Below are 15,113 nucleotides of genomic sequence, written 5' to 3'. Positions count from 1 at the left end.
CCACTCTTGGGCCTCACAGATGAGAGAAAGCTGAGGTTCAGAGAGGACGAACACACTGCCCCCAGGTCAGACACACGGTAAGGCGCAGAGCTGAAGTCCAGGCTCAGGATGTCAGGACCTCAACATCTATCAGTATTCACGTTCCTTCCGTCAAACCACAGGTGCTTGGCAGTTTTTAAATAGCCATCTGAGCAACCTCTTGGGTCACGCACAGGAAGGCCAGGGTTGGGGGGCCTATTTGGAATTAGGGGGTAAAATCTCCCACCAAATCCTGAGGACTCTGGCTCCCTCTGGCCTAGTAAGTCCTCCCACTCACCCTTGGAAAGGACCTACTGATCCAACCTGGTTGCAACCCAGGGTAGACCTCACCTAGTTTCAGGTAAGTGAGGAGAAATCAAATGTGATGCTTTTGCTGTTACAGAGTCTCTGAAGAACCCTATTAACAATCAGCTCCATGGCGAAGAACCACTCACTGCCGCTATTCATGTTAAATCAGGGTCAAGTAGACCATATCAGCCTTCCCCAAAACAGTAATCTGAAACATCCCATTTTTTTCAGAGAGTTGGCAATCATATGGTAAGGAAAACTGCACACATCATAATGGTAAATGTCTTGAATGATTACATTTGGTGATAGAGCATCAGGAAATAACTGCTTTATTTAAGTTATTTGATAATGATTCCATTGAAAATTTCTTGTGGGTAGACAGCATGATGAATACCCTTTGGCAATGATCTTGTTCATCTTCCAAGAGGGCTAGATTTTGCATGAATGAGCACACCGGAACAGGTGCTCCCTGCTGTTTCATCAACACAGAAACTACTGGTTCCCACAATGAGGGAGGAAAAAGAAAACCACATTCAACAACTTATCTAAGGGCACATGTTTCATTAATATGTGTGGTTTCATAAATGCTTTAGTATAAAACAGACTGTAAAAAATAAAGTACCCGTTAATGAGAGAGACAAGACTGACAGGCTAATAAACACACCATATGTACCTCTCTTCATTCTGAAGGTGACAGAAAATGCCATTCCTTCTACCTTTCTACAAATGCTGTATTTCTTTTTATTAAGACAAAGCAATGCATTGGCAAGAATGCACTGAAGACAAACTTCTTCAAAAACTTGAAAAATAAAAATATACTGTTCAACTATATCCAACAATGCCATTTCACTGATACTAAAATAACTCACAAGAGAATGAGGTCTCTGCATCGGCTCCCCAGAAGATTCTCCTTGTACCCCCTTGCATCTCTGAAGGGGTACTAAATTCCCAAAGCTCTACTTCACTTACATTCTACTGAGTTCCAAGCCAAAATTTTAAAACAGAGTAAGAAATATCAAAACACAAGTCCTTAAGTGAATATTGTAAACATTGGGAACAGGAAAAAATATGCATTGAAAATACTCTTTTAAAAATCTGACAAGATTTGAAAGCTTTATTGAAATAGTTTCTATATCATAAAGTTCACCCATCTAAAAAATAAAATAAAATAAAACTCACCCATCTAAAGTATACAGGGTCAGTGGCTGTTAGCAGGCTCACAGAGTTCTGCATCCATCAGCAGGCATCACCATTCTCGCCACCTGCACCCCCACAAGCCCTAGGCAACCACTAATTTACTTTCCTTCTCTAGAGATGTGCTTACACGGGACATTTTTCATAAGAATGGGATCATGTGTGTTTTGGGTTTTTTTGTAACTGGCTTCTCTCACTGAACACAATGTTTCTGAGGTAAAAGTATTTTGAAGAAGTTGGGGATGCTCATGGGCCCTTCCATTCTTAAGCACCCTCTACAGGTGAGGCAGATGCCAGACAGGTTACAGTAGGACCCGGGGGGGGGGGGGGGCTTTCAGGTGTGAATTCTGCCTTCCAGGAGCTTACTGAAGAGTAAAGAAAAAAAGCTATTGATAAATAACTTATTACTTTTATGGAAATGGTGACTGCCAAGGGAAAAATACAAAGTATCACGTGTTCAGAGGAAGGCCAGGTAAATAGGAACAAGAGAAGTTCTGATAAGGTGAACTTCAAATAGACTTGATCATATATACACAGAGAACAGTCAAAATCAGGTACAGAAACACAAGAATGGAGTCATTTCCTACAGAAGTAAATCCACACTCCCTAGTTTGATTTATTCCATCTATAATTACTCCTTGTACCCTAATCTCCCACTCAGTGCCTGCATTCCAAATAAATATAACTAAATTCCTAGACATCATTAAGCCTTTTATGATTCTAACTGCTATAACCACCATTTCTTCTCCCAAGAAGAGAGAATTGGGCCCCCTTCTCTTTCCATCATTCCCCATCATCGATTCCATTATGTCTGATAGGTAGCAAACTCCTATTCATCCTTCAATACTGAGCTCAAGTACCACCACCTCTTTCATGTCTATCCTGACCTCCCCAGGCAGAGCCAGTCCTTAAGTCTTGACGCTACATGTGTATCTGCATTAAAGCCCACACTGCACTGCTCCACCTGATTCAGCCGTGGAAGCCCAGCACTCAGTACAGTGTCTGACACACAGCCAGGAATCAACAGATGCTTGTTGGGACAAGGGAACAGAACACCAAGTGAAAGGCAAAGAGTAGACAGAAAGACTGGCAGGGTCACCCTGAAGTGCGTGAAGGGTGGCAGTGAAGTCAGAGGCCTGAATGCTGTGTTAACAGAGGGACATTTATCGATGACCTGCTTATTTCAGCACCTGTACGTTATCTCACTGAGTCTCCATGGCGACCGTGTGAAATTAGTCTCTCCGTTTTATCCTGGAGGACACGGAGATAAGACAAGATCACACAACTATTAAGTGGCAAAAGTTCTTTGAACACTAAACATACACTGTGCACATGCGCATGCGCACACATAAACACATGCACAAACCCTTCTATTCAGGGGTAGTTCAGCTACAACCTTTCCATTTCCTATTTGAAGAAACGGGTTCCCTTCCTCTGGAGTCCCGTTCGCACTGGAATCACCATCGCACCGCGTCACTGCAGGGAAAGAGGTGGTGATGTTGGTCAGCCTCTGCAGCCTCCCTCCTGGGTCTGGTTAGCCTGGTGCAGACCGTTACCTCCCGGGCACATCAGAAATAATGCTGCAGACCTGGGCAATATAGAGGCCTCTGGGAAGGTTCACCTACAAGAATTTTAGTTGGAGGGGCGCCTGGGTGGCTCAGTGGGGTAAGCCGCTGCCTTCGGCTCAGGTCATGATCTCAGGGTCCTGGGATCGAGCCCCACATCAGGCTCTCTCCTCAGCGGGGAGCCTGCTTCCCTTCCTCTCTCTGCCTGCCTTTCTGCCTGCTTGTGATCTCTGTCTGTCAAATAAATAAATAAATAATCTTTTAAAAAAAAAAAAAAGGAATTTTACTTGGATGGAGAAGAGGGTAGTTCGCAATTAAATGATAACACAGCCTTAAAAAGTTTCAGTTCAAAGTCCTGTAAGCAATAATGGGCAGTAAAAATAAGCAATTTTTTAAAAATCACTGTTTTTAAATTTTACTGTCATTTTTGCAGACATCATTTTGCAAAAAGGTGAACATGAATCATGAAACAACGGCTATGTCAATAGACATATAATGTTTAATAAGAGAAAAAAATTAGAGGAACTAATTTATCATTTGCATGTTTATCAGGCTTGATAAAAATTATTTTTTAATTATACAGTCCCTGTTTTCTCAAAGATTTTTTATTAAAAAACTAATAAAGTATGTCAAAGGTTAAGGAACAGTCACAGAAAGAGGATTATAACCGCCCATAATCTTATAATAATCACTCTAAGAAGTTTCTAAGAAAGTACTAAAGGAACCTTTTCAGAAAAATTTTATAAAGATGTCACAAAGGCAGTTTATGGGCTCAATCTCGTGAAACTCCCAGAGAAATCACCATGTTACTTTAAAAAATTAAACAAACACCCTGTGCCCAATGGGTGTCCAGGCTTTCCCACAAAATTAAACCAAAGCTCCTTGGGTAACCCCATTCTTCCTGTCTGAGGAAAAGAAAACAGAGTGGATCAGCGCTATGATGTCTGCAAGTGTGCACATACACAGTGAGGAAGGGAAATGAATTGAGAGCTTTGGAAGTGTTTTTGCTAAAACAATTTGTTTAAATAATTGTAAAGACAACATTCAGAATCCATAACTTTGCTGGTTGCATTAATAAAACAAAACAAATGTTTTGGAGGAGTTGAAAATCTCAAACACTGCTTTATATTTTTTTTTACTTAAATCAAATCTATCCTGATTATGGTAATTGATTTTCTTATAGTTCTTCAGGTCCATCCTCAAAAATGACACACGGCAATCCATATTTACCTTATTTTTTAAAGTAATGAGATGACTGTTACGTCAGTAACAAAGACTAATTGCATCTGAACAATTTAGCATAACTACCGAATAAAATGTAGGGCAAAGCCAATCTGATATAATTATATGCATTTTCATTACCACAGTACATGGCAATAAGGTGAAAAAGGGATGCCTCGAGTCGAGGCCCATATGAGCTCAGCCAAATCCTTGGAAGTTTTTATCACTGTTAGTTACTGCTTAGCTATGTGCGCGCGCGCGCGCGTGTGTGTGTGTGTGTGTGTGTGTGTAGACACACACACAGGCGAGCCAGCTCTTTGGTCTCACAGTCTCCTCTACACTGGTCTGAGAGGACACAAGCAGCGGGTCTTCCTTCTAATCCCTAAAACCTCAACGTTCCTGAGCTTCCAGGCACCAAAACCCTCAGGTTTCAAAGAGCTGGACCCAAGGACTTGCAGTCAATGAGAGAAGAGAGACCAGCCTTTCGGGAAGACAAGCGTGATTAACAGTTGAGTCGGAAATGGAGATCCGGCATGGGAACAGCCGCCCAGCTGTTCAGAAATGGAGCTCTTCTTTCAAAGCTCCCAGAGTTTGACAACAGAAGACAGCAGAGGGTCCCCCTGGAAGAGGTTGCCAGGGCTGAGTAGTTGCTTTGCAAAGTCAAAGGCCTGATCTAAACAACCTAAAAACTCTTATCCTAAAATTCCAGGGCAAAGGGACGAATGTCAGATTAGCTTTGACCTAACAGAGAAGGGAAGTGAGAAGGGTACCAAGAACTAAGAGCGGAGGGTCCTAGAGGAGAAAAATCCCAATCTTCTTCAGCCTGCCCCAAAACTTGGCAGAATCTATGCAGATTATTTTCGTTCCTAAATTAAAAACCAGGAGTAGAACATGAAAACTTCACATCAACATTTCCAAAACAGGGTCCTACTCCCCAAACTGAGCTTTTCACAGGATGGTGCTCAAGAAAGTGATCTCTTACAACTGAGTTTCACTGGGTTTTCTACAGTTAAGACCAAAAACTGGCAATGCATTGTATGGCCACTATCCTGGCCCTGGTGAAGACCCTCATACCCAAACCCACGGAACAAGTTTAAAAGAAGGATCCCTTTTCTGCCTTGCGTCTAGCTGACACGTGCACGTGTACATACCAGGCTTCATGACCTGACTGGCTTTAGCTCATTCATTCCCTAAGCATGTATCATAATTAGTCACCGCGGTTGAGGGTACACAAGATGAGGAACAAGCACTCCCTGACCTCCAAGGCTCACAGTCTAGTAGGAAAGACTGACAACTAAACCAGTAGCTAAAATATAATGAAGCATATACTATAACGAGATCAGTACTGTAGACTTAGTGATACAAGAACAGGAGATTCTTCAAAAAGGTATCAATGTGGGAAGTCAGCCCCGAGATGATGGGAAAATGAATCTCCTCAGCTCTCTGAGGCTTTTTTTTTTTTTAAGATTTTATTTATTTATTTGACAGAGAGAAATCACAAGTAGACAGAGAGGCAGGCAGAGAGAGAGAGGGAAGCAGGCTCCCTGCTGAGCAGAGAGCCTGACGCAGGACTCGATCCCAGGACCCTGAGATCATGACCCGAGCCAAAGGCAGCGGCTTAACCCACTGAGCCACCCAGGCACCCCTGAGGCTTTTTTTAATCCCAGTTTTGCTAATCTTCTCACCTCAACGGGTTGATGCTTACCTATAACGAAGACAGACCCCAACTGCTTTTCGCCTCAGCAGACAGGTCGCCAACAAGGCAAAGGAAAGTACTGAAAGAAATGCCACAGAAGGAGGTCCCGAGAGCACCCGCAGGTGAAGACAAGCCATGGCACCTGAGGGACAGGGCTGAGTAAATGGGCAAGCACACCACTAGGGGACCAGTGCTGGGACAGGGGAAGCACACGCAGGAGCTGGGGGCCATCCAGGAGGGACATCTAACCCACACCTGGAGTCAGGAAATACTTCCTGGAGTCCGTGATTTCCAGGCAGCCACATGAACAGGAGGGAGGGTTGGCCAGACAGAAGGCAAGTAGGTGAGGTGGGGCTGGGGCCGGGGAAGACAGCTGGAGGAACAGTGCTCACACAGAGGTTCACACATAGTCAAAAACCCAAAAGGGCCATGTTCAAGGACACTCAAGAACTTCGGCAGGAGTAGACAAGAGTTTGACTGAGACAAGTGGGCCTGGGAGAAGGAGGAGATAAAGCAGCAGGGAGATTGTGCAGGACGTGCTGGCTACGTAAAAGAAATGGAGGTCATCCTAGAGGAAGTGAAGTCTCAAGCACTAAACAGGGGAATGGCAAGGCTGGTTCTACACTTTAACAGTTAGAAGAGACTGGGAACCGAAGGCCAGGACCCCAAGCAAGAGAGTGCTAGAACATGGCAGGAGAGAGAAGATGGTAGCCGCTGAGTCAATGACACAGGGACGGGAGAAACTGTAGAACCTGAAACCTGCTCATCAAATACGGAGCGAGGCTTGCGGGTATCCCCTGCAGGACCACAACCACAAGGGACACAGACAAAAAAAATAATAATAATAAGGAAAGAGCAAGGGAGCGTGAAGCAAGGAGCAGAGCAGCGGCACTGGCACGTGGGACAGAGTCCACGGATCCTGCCAACCAAGTCCCCACGCGGGGGCTTTCCGCAGCCTCTACCTGCCCAACACACAATCCACAGGATGTTCTAACTACCTCAGGCCTTTAAGTAAGGAGAGAGTTACATTACTGCCCTGTGAAGTAATTCCAAGCACCAGTCATCTGCGGCTGGCTAATTAAAGCCCAGATTCCAATTACGCACTCAGGGGACCCAGGGCCCGCGGAACCAGAACCTCGTCTGAAGCGTGCCGCGGCAATTCCGTGGAAAAAGTCTGAAGAGTCTCACTATAATGATCCACCCGGGTTCCCGAAGCTTCTCAAGAAACACTCAAGCAAGGCGACAGCTGTCAACAAAGCATCAAGTGGGCCTGGGGGCAGAACAGGTTGAAAGGGAACGTGAAAGCACTTATTGTTCCGTGGTAGCCCTGATGTGGCCTAATACAGAGTACTGCACGTGTAATTCCGAAGAAACCAGGGAGCCAGGAAAGGGTAGAGGGAAGAAATGAGATGCCGGGTCAGACCTTACTTTTTAAAATGTTTTTTTACACGGAAAACATCATCATCAACAACAACAACCTACTATTTGGTGGACAGCTAGAGGGTCCACAGATTGATTTTGAATACCTCAGCTTTCGGCAGAAAAATGTACACTGGAAGCGCTCTTGGGCAATTTATTTTACGAGATCAGGGTCACCCAGATGATGCTCTCAAAGTCTATCAAATCCCAAGAAAGGCAAAGATACCGCTAGTCAAGTGTTTATTTTACAACTGGCATATTAAATCTAAATCAGAGATAGTATTTTTATGTGCTGCGTGTCCTACACATTATAATCCATTAGGGCTGCTTTTATAAACAATTGTCTGGTATTTTACTTTATAACTCTTGAAGCATGATTATAAAATTTATACTTTAGAGTGGTTCTCTCTTTGTGGTTTATGATACATTGTTGGTACTAGGCATGATTTACTTGATTGTTATGCCCAATAACAAGACTTGCTCTATGAGAAAACACAATCCACTGTCCCACGATTCACTTCAGTGTCAAAATCCACGGCAGCAGTAAGGGGGGGCGCTTCTTCAATACGGCTTTGCTCCTTCCTTCCCTGTGGTCACTGACATTCCTTCCTCCCAGCTCCTGAGTACTGCAACCCCATGGCATTCCTGTATTTCTAATCTGCGGTATGCAGTGCACCTAAGAAAACAGTTTCTTCTTTCTAGTAAAGGAGGAACAGGTAAGGAATTTCTGGCCCACCTGACTTCATACTCCTTGGAAACACTAATGCAATTATGCTACACAGATCACAGGGCACCGGCCTCCGAAGACATCATAAAAAGCAGCTCAGTCGGGGCGCCTGGGTGGCTCAGTGGGTTGGGCCGCTGCCTTCGGCTCGGGTCGTGATCTCGGGGTCCTGTGATCGGGTCCCGCATCGGGCTCTCTGCTCGGCGGAGAGCCTGCTTCCCTCTCTCTCTCTCTGCCTGCCTCTCCATCTACTTGTGATTTCTCTCTGTCAAATAAATAAATAAATAAAAATCTTTAAAAAAAAAAAAAAAAAAAAGCAGCTCAGTCAGTAGTCAACCAGTTAACCCAGAAATCAGAGGGCAGAAGTCCTAAGTCACAGAAAACTATGGGAAGGTGTGACTCACAGCATTTCAGAACCTACTAAGCATCTCTAATCCCTTTCCTCTACAGCTGGAGCTTTTTCTTTTCTGCATGACGCCCATGTCACCATCCACACTGCCAATGATTTTTTTATGCCATTTTTAAGATGGAACCATTGCTCTCAATTTTAAAATAAAATGGGTTTAAATTTATGCTGGTTTCTCAAAAATAAATATAACAAAAGAGTGACAAATCAAGGGACACCAAGGAAGGTGCCCTAGACCAACGGGAACAAGGACTGAAGTTCAAGTCCAGCCAGGAAGGCCACTAACCAGCCCAGTGGCCTCAGGACCAGACCCAGCCACGTGCTTCCTCGCCTCGGTCCCTTCCATCTCCACCGCACGAGGTGGCCGTCCCCGTCTCTAACTTCCAACACATCCTCTACTTTACCCAAGAACCCACTGGCATCATTTCATCTGCCCTGCTCGGAAATCATCTGTTGTGTCCTACACTGCCTCAAGCAGCTAAGGGCAACTTTGTTTTTTGGGTTTTTTAATTTTTTTTTTTTTTTTTTTTGCCATAGGGCGGATTAAGGACAAATAAAAATGCTTACAAGGCTGCTTGCTTTTTCATGAAAACGAAAATGATTTTATTTAGCAGTCTAGTAGAAAACATATATTCTTACAATTTAGATTTGTTAAATATAAAAATATCAATGGGAAAATCAGCACTGCATTTTTTAGCCATAAAAGCGTTATTAATATCTGAGTGTATTTGAAAAGTAGCAACGAATGCAACTTTCTATACTGGCATCCTAAAATTAAATGGGAGTGCTCAGTAGCCACTAGGCCCTACAGGATAAAAGGGAACTCCTTAACTTCCCCCGTCTTCCTTCCCTGACCCTTCACGTACCCTGCATCTAAAGTACTCAGGTCTGTGTACTGACACTCTTGAACACCTTCAACACCAACACCCCCACCCCGTGACCTGTCTGCCCAAGCTCTTGACCTTCTCTGAGTTCCTAAAACACTTTCTATACTTCTTACATATTCTATCTCTCTTACAAATTCGCCAACTCAAAAATATTAACTGAGCAGGTGAAGGGTACTAAAAGAGTACTTATCTATTACAGTATAATGTTAAGTAGGTTTTGACCAAAGTAACAATTCCTTGAAGCCAAAGACTGCTGCCATGCTAGTACTTGCTGATGGATGGAATTAACAAAACGAGATCAACCACCCATTAAACATAGACTGTGGATTTATTTTTTTAAGAGCAGAATATACTGCCTACAGAATTTGATTTAAAACCTTGAAGTTGGGATGCCTTGGTGGTTCAGTTGTGAAGTGGCTGCCTTTGGCTCAGGTCATGATCCCACCACCCTCATATCGAGTCCCACATCAGGCTCCTTGTTCAGCAGGGAGTCTGCTTCTCTCTCTGCCCCTCTGCCTACTTGTGCTCACCCTCATGCATGTGCGCGCGCGCACGCTCTCTCTCTCTCTCTCTCTGACAAATGGATAAGTAAAATCTTTATAAATAAATAAAACCTGCAAGTCAATAGTATACACATAACTTCCTTTTAGGAACTGTCAGACAAATTATCTACTATGGCACAAAAAGTGCAGAGTTGAGAAACTGACATCAAAAGAGTTTTGTATGTGAAAAGTTAGAAACCTAGACATTCCGCTCTTGCAACTCAAGTCAAAAGAACACGCACAACTTGTTTACTGTGATCTCTCCCTACTGTGTTATATCTAAATAGGCCTTAAAGAGCTGTTTAAAAATAAGTAAGAGGGCCAGATTCTAGGAGAAAAACACATAGAACATATAGATGAATCTGTTTCCCTAAATTGGTTGTTTAGTTTGGGCTGTTCTATTTCCAGCTTAAATTGGTTTCCTGCAATTTGTTAAGGCTGCCAAATACTTAGTGATCTCAGTGATGTACTTAACACAAATCGGCAAATCTTTCTTATTTTTTAAAATGACAAGAAATGTACAGAGAAACTTGCACAGGGAGGATAATGATAAAAGGGAGTTCATTTGTCTTTTTCTCCAGATGCTTCATTTTCATCTGGTTGCTAGGGGCTTGGGAAACTGACAAATAGTGTCCTAATATCATTTCCTGCCTGGTTTTTCCCTATCGATTTGGGGACAGAGTTTCCTCAACATCAGGTATGGTCAAGCATGAGAGGTCTGACCTCCCCATAAGCCAGAAAAATTGAAGGATCGGGGTGGAAGTGAAGAAAATCAATACCCAACACTGGTTTTTAAAATCAAAAGATGCAAGCTGTTAATGAAAAGACCGATATATAACTAGTACAACAGTATCTCCTTAAGACAGCCTAAAAAAAATTCCCTGGTGTAAAAGCAAACCAACAGTTGGGATAACACATTAACACAGCGAAGAGTCTGAGGCAGCGAGGACACAGTTAAGTTCTTTAGAGCACATTCATTTATTAAAGTGGCATTACAATCTGCCGTGTGTCACATATTATATTATTTTGCCTGAACAGCTTTACATGCAAATACTTATTGCAACGACTCATTGATCTGGTTCAAGGTTTGGCAAAAAAAAAAGTTTCAGTAAAATCTTTGGAGGAACTCACTTTCTTATAACATAAATTATATTCTCGAAACTATATATATCACAAAACTTAGTTCCTATATACAGAAATCTCAAGGCTCTCAGTCCATCAAACACGCTGCCCTATATCCATAGCCTAGGGGTGGTACGAATTAGACTCGTATGAGGAAGAAGGCATTTTAGTGAATATTAAAAATTCAACTCACATTTAATATATAATTTACTTGACACTGAAAAATGTAGAAAAGGCTGGTGACATTTTTATCAATATATTTTTATAGACTTGAAAAATTATTTCATAACACATCTAAGTTATAAATCTTAAGAAATCTATTACTGAGTATTAACCGAAACCCCCAAATGAGACAAATGCAGAAAAAAACGTAAACTTTGAGGCTTTCTACTTTTATAAACACTTTTTCTATAATTTTAAGAAGAATAAATCTCTGTTAATTTGCACAATCATAGCCTAATTGCATTCTTAATCTAAAGGCAAGATCATTTTAAAACTGCATACCAGATCTTGGCTCTTCTCTCGAGTTGGGTTGGAAGAGGTTAGGGAGATGTTCTACTCAGAGGGCTGCATCGTGTACCACATCATGGTACAGACAGAAAAGGCAAGTATTTGGGTGGGACGTGAGGGTACAGGTGTTCCCCGGCTACTCGAGAGTCCAGGGAATCAATATCTCCAAAACACCCACAACACACAGGTCAGGAAGCTTTCTATAGACTGCGGGGAAGACAGTACACCCCAGGGACATATTCCCAGAAGGGTCCATTTACCCACGGTCCTGAGGGAGGAGCTGGGATGTGGGAAAGGCAGGCAACAAGATTCAGTAACACACAGTGCCATCAAGCTCCATGACCTCCATCACATCATTAAAATCATCTGATGAAGGTCCCAAAGCCATGCCCTGATGTATTCCAGACCGGACTGTGCAAAAGAACTTTCTGCACGATGTACCGGCACTGTCCAACAAGGCAGCCACCAGCTGCGTCTGGTTACTGAGCACTAAAATGGGACAAGTGCAACTGAGGAGCTAAAATGTCAGTTTTACTTTATTTTAATTAATTTTAATTTAACTCTTCACAGCCACATGTGAGTAGCAGTTACCATCTGGAGTTCAGTTCAAGCCTGACCACCAAAACATGAGGTGGCGTTCCAAGAGTGCTCAGTGCCCAGGGTGATCAGGGACCAGCATCCATCGGTCGTGTCAAACCTAGAACTGGGAAGGGACAGATCCCTTAGCACAACCAGGGTGCACCACAATGTCCAGTCATGCCCCGCAGGCCAGACCAGGCGCATTCACAGACAGCCTTTCCACTCATTCCCACTCTCTCCAAGTATCAGTTCAAGAAACCAACGCGAGAAGGAAAATACCTCTCCTACCACACATTACTCAACAAGAACCAAGAAGCAACAACTGCTTACAGAAAGAAGGTGGTTTCTATACTCCCAACAGCATGTCACTAGAAGGGCACTCTTTCCCTCCATCTAGATTCTGTCACTTTCCTTCCATAAAAATTAGCAAAGTGTCCTACAACTTATAATAAAACAGAGTGGCTCAGAGTCAAAGACAGCTGAATTCAACCATCGCCTCAACTGCCTACTAGCTCTGTGACTTTGGGCAAGAAAATTAATCATGTCAAGTTTCCGTTTCCTTCTATGTAAAACAGTCCAATAACTGTCCCTTCTTCATAGGGTTATAAGATCAAATGAGATAAGACATATAAAGGATTTAGCAGAGTGCCAGGCACACCAATAACATTATTTAAGTATTATTTATCACTATTCCTTCATTATTTCTTCACTGTCATCACCATTATCATCCTCTCTCCCCAACACAGTAGGCAGAAAAGGAATCTACCTACAACGAATCATATTTTAGATCAAACTCCAACTTAAAAAAATATCTATACACCAAAAGTTATTCTGTCTAGGTCTCTCTTATGCTTCTTGCCTTTTTTTTTTTTTAAGATTTTATTTATTTATTTGACAGACAGATCACAAGTAGCAGAGAGACAGGCAGAGAGAGAGGAGGAAGCAGGCTCCCTGCTGAGCAGAGAGCCCAATGCAGGGCTTGATCCCAGGACCCTGGGATCATGACCTGAGCCGAAGGCAGAGGCTTAACCCACTGAGCCACCTAGGCAACCCTATGCTTCTGTCTTTCTTATATATTTAGTTGTTTCTGCCCAAAAACCCTAAACTTTTTGAAAGGAAAGATTTTTTTTTTTTCTGTTTCTGTGTCCTCTCAAAACACAGACCCTGATTATTTGCACAATAGTGGATATTCAATAAATATCACCTGAATTAAATTTATAGAATTATATTCCAGAATGATCATGAGTAGCTATTTTTAAAATGTATAATGGGGATGCCTGGATGGCTTAGTTGGTTAAGCATCCGACTCTCAACTTCGGCTCAGGTCACAATCTCAAGGTTGTGAGATCAAGCCCCATGTCAGGTTCCATGCTGGGCGTGGAGCCTGGTTGAGATTCTCTCCCTCTGTGCCTCCATTGCCCCACTCACATGTGCACCTGCTCTCTCTCTCTAAAAAAAAAAAAAAAAATTATATATATATATGGCATCTGCCCTAAAGTAACTCAACACTAAGCACTAGGAACTATCCTAGGAGCTGGGAATTCTGCTGTGAACAAACAGACAAGGGACAAGGTCCCTGGAGCTTATCTTCTGGTGGAGATGGCAGCCACTGTGCACAAGTAAAAGAAGGGTGGTAGGAGATGATAAATGATGAGATGAAAACCAGAGTCCAGTCATGGTGTGCCTCCATGGAAGCGAGGGAAAGTTGTTCAAATTATGGTCCATGTACCACGGAGAGCCACCACTGGGATGTGACACGGACTGATTAATTATTTTTTTTCTCCAAGATTGCTAAGGCCCAATTTCCAAGATCACATGGCAAAGTGTAAGGGGATGAGAGAGGAAAAGGGAGCCAGTTACGAGGCTCCTAAGAAGGCAAGGTGCAAGCCGCTGCTTGTCTGTGTCAGGACTGCAGCCACAAGACAGATGTGAAAGGGTCATACTCAGATGTGTGCTGCAGACAGACAGACAGACCTCGCTTATGGCCTAAGGTAAGGAGGAAGGAAAGGACAGGGCCCAGATTTGGCGCTTGACCACCTGTGCCATTTACTGAGAAAGACACGGAAAAGCAAGTCTTTAACAGAAAGGCTTGTTTTGGAGATGTTACGTTGAGGATCTGAAAGCGGAGATTTCAAGTAGGCAGTTGTCTACATTTTGTTTCAGGGAGAGGTCAGGGCCAGCGATACAACTGTGGGAATCCCACACAGCTGCACCACCATTCAAAAGCCACACAAGTGGATGTGATTCCTTAGTGGCATTCAGCAGAGACAACTGGGCTGAAGATGCCAGTAAGGTGGGAGGAAAACCAACAGTGTGGTCCAGAAGCCAAAGAAAGGATTTCCAGCAAGGAGGGAGTGGTCACTTTCTAACGTTATAAACAGTGAACCCCTCTTAATGCTCCCACTGAAAAAGGAGTTTTGTAAGTGCAAGAACTACTTCTTATTCATGACTTATTACTCGACTATTTCTTATTCATCTCTTAGCCTCTGCTTTAAACATATCAGAAGCTCAATTCATGGTTACAAGTCATGATTAGTAAGGTCACAACTGTCCCCAAGTGAATGGCATTTGGGCAGCATCCCATCTTTCTCAATGTATTTCAGTCTGGAGACAGATCTTCCACACAACACCCTTCCTAATAAACACAGAAACTACTTAGACCAAGATTAATCATCTCGATTATTTTCTCATTACCATTTCTCCAATAAACAGCATGTCCATCCATCAAACTGGGCAGCAACAAGAACAGGACCAGACACATAGCAGGTGCTCAATAAATACTTGTTGGACAAATAAATGGATGGGGTAGAGGAGAGCAAAGGATAGGGAGATCGTTTCTTATCCCACAGGATCCACAGATAAAATGAGGCTTAATAATTCTCTATAAATGTCATTTAACATCTTATTTTCATCAATAATTA

General features: G+C 42.9%; 1 protein-coding gene across 3 annotated transcripts in view; it reads right to left on the bottom strand.

The window, feature by feature from the left end:
• Positions 1–15,113, bottom strand: part of CHCHD3 (coiled-coil-helix-coiled-coil-helix domain containing 3) — a 277,669-nt gene that overhangs the window by 249,650 nt on the left and 12,906 nt on the right. The window lies entirely within an intron of this gene.

Source organism: Mustela erminea, chromosome 11 (assembly GCF_009829155.1).
Source record: "Mustela erminea isolate mMusErm1 chromosome 11, mMusErm1.Pri, whole genome shotgun sequence".
In the NCBI taxonomy this organism is placed as follows: Eukaryota; Metazoa; Chordata; class Mammalia; order Carnivora; family Mustelidae; genus Mustela; species Mustela erminea.
The sequence above is the reverse complement of the archived record's forward strand: the minus strand, read 5'-3'. Positions and strand labels throughout refer to the sequence as shown.